Source organism: Palaemon carinicauda, chromosome 6 (genome assembly GCF_036898095.1).
Source record: "Palaemon carinicauda isolate YSFRI2023 chromosome 6, ASM3689809v2, whole genome shotgun sequence".
NCBI classification, from domain to species: Eukaryota; Metazoa; Arthropoda; class Malacostraca; order Decapoda; family Palaemonidae; genus Palaemon; species Palaemon carinicauda.
In genome coordinates this window covers 21,940,166-21,942,665 of record NC_090730.1, presented here as the reverse complement: position 1 = coordinate 21,942,665, position 2,500 = coordinate 21,940,166, and the positions used below count along the sequence as shown (strand labels likewise).

Below are 2,500 nucleotides of genomic sequence, written 5' to 3'. Positions count from 1 at the left end.
ATTATCATGAGGAAAAAACATTATAATGAGGAAAAAAAATTTAAACGAAGAAAGAGAAAACATTATAATGAGAAAGAAATTATAATGAGGAAAAAGAACATTATAATGAGGGAAAAAATATAATGAGGAAAACTCAAACGAGAAATCTATTGGCATTCAACTTACTTTGAAATACTGGACCCTTTTTTTTTTTTTTTTTTTTTTTTTTTTTTTTTTTTTATTTAACTTGTCCATTTTCTATAATTGTAGATAAGTTCTTTCCAAGTCCAAATTCACCACTATTCCCTTTTCCCTCAGTGGGCATCCCCCATACCTTGGAGGAATAGTGGTTTCTGTATTAGGCCTATTCCTCCAAAACTCAAACCAGCTCAAACACAGGAAGACAAATTTGTATGAAGTATTAAGTCCAATTCATTTATGATGAACCTCTTTATTCATGCCAATTTATCGTACAGATGCTCTCTCTCTCTCTCTCTCTCTCTCTCTCTCTCTCTCTCTCTCTCTCTCTCTCTCTCTCTCTCTCTCTCCATACACACACACACACACACACGCACACACACACACACACATATATATATATATATATATATATATATATATATGTGTGTGTGTGTGTGTGTGTGTGTGTGCGCGCGCGTGCAGAGAGAGAGAGAGAGAGAGAGAGAGAGAGAGAGAGAGAGAGAGAGAGAGTGATTTTTCAAAATGCCTCCAAACGTTTCTTGTTTCAGTTCCAATTAAATTTTAAGAGATACTCATCAGAACGTCAGCTGGGCAAACCTAACATATGGCAACCCCCTCCCCACCGAAACGCCTAATCACAGCAGTAACCTCTCCAATAAACAGCTTAAACTCATGTGTTAGTCCTGTGTGAATACGCAAAGATCATCAAAGCAATTACCAGCAGGTCTGCCCCACACTTCCCTTCTCCTGTTCTGTCTAACTTTCAATATCATCAAAGTTCGTTTTGCTCAGTTTTTAAATCTTCCCATTTCAAATCTTTCCCTGGCAATCCCCTTTTTGTATATCCTTCTACCATTTTTAAATCATCCCCGGTTGAATCTATTTTTAAATCTTCTCTTTTTAAACCCCTTTATAAATCTCCTTTTTAAGTCGTCCCTTGTTGAATCCCTTTTTAAATCTTCCCCCTTTTAAATAATATTTCAAATTTTCTCCTTTTAATCCCTTATCAAATCACCCGCTTTTAAATCCATTAGTAAATCTTCCCCTTTAAATATTTAAAATTCTTTTCCTTTCAATCTCTTAATAAATCTTCCCTTTTAAATCCCTTATTAATCTGCCGGTTCTAAGTCCCCTATTAATTAGATGTTTTATATTTTCTTCTCTCAAATCCCTTATTAAATCTTCCCTTTTAAATCCTTTCTTAGATCTTCCCCGTTAAAATCATTATTAAATCTTCCTCTTTTAAATCCCTTATTAAATCTTCCCCTTGTAAATCGCTTATTAAATATTCCCATTTAAATCTATTAAATCTTTCCATTATTATTATTATTATTATTATTATTATTATTATTATTATTATTATTATTATTATTATTATTATTATTATTTAAACATTCAACTGGGCTTCACAAGGCACTAGATGAGTTGGAAGAACCAGGCCTACATGGCTGAGGACTATGAAGCGTTAAGTTACTAAGGTAGAAGATGGATGGAGAATTGAATCAAAAGTTCTTGATGAGACGACTGGCGAAATCTAACCGAGGCCCTTTGCGTCAATAGGAGTAGGGCGAGATGATATATTATTATTATTATTATCATTAGATCTTAAAACTGCCTTCAGCAGCCGTGTCGATATCTACACCGGATGTGGGCCAAGATCAGCTGAGAGAAGGTCGCGCATCGCAACGATTTTCTTCTTCGTTCCCCCGTGATGGAGACCGTTAGGCGAGAGGGCGGCTTGAACGTTGCGGTGAATAAGACCGTTTCTCTTGTTTCTCTTCGTTCTAATGCCTCTTTTGCCATCCCGTATTACGCTCGCATATGGGCCTGGGTTGTGTTGTGTTTTCGCTATAGCTAATGTTGACTGTTTAATCTTTTCAGTATAAGAAAAGACACATAGGTGTTTACTATATCTATGGAATTATGTAAGACCGTAGTATGTTTTAAATGAAAGATATAGAAATACTGATATAGAGCGACTGACTACTAATATCGTTAGGATAATGATGACAGTATACAACTAATGTTGCTTCTAAGACTACCGCTGAGTTATGTGGTCCTTTGATTGGCCAGAGAGTACTACATATTACCCTTCTCTCTGGTTACGGTTCTTTCCCTTTGCTTACACAGACATCGAATAGTCTGGCCTATTCTTTACAGATTCTTCTCTGTCCTCATACACCTGACAACACTGGGATTGCCAAACAATCCTTCTTCACCCAAGGGGTTAACTACTGCACTGTAATTGTTCAGTGACTACTTTCCTCTTGGTAAGGGTAGAAGAGACTCTTCAGGCATGGTAAGCGGCTCTTCTAGGAGG

At 36.3% G+C, this 2,500-nt stretch overlaps 1 pseudogene; it reads left to right on the top strand.

The window, feature by feature from the left end:
* Positions 1–1,891: 1,891 nt before the first annotated feature.
* The window catches only part of LOC137642906 (hexosaminidase D-like), an 18,008-nt pseudogene continuing 17,399 nt past the window's right edge, over positions 1,892–2,500 (top strand).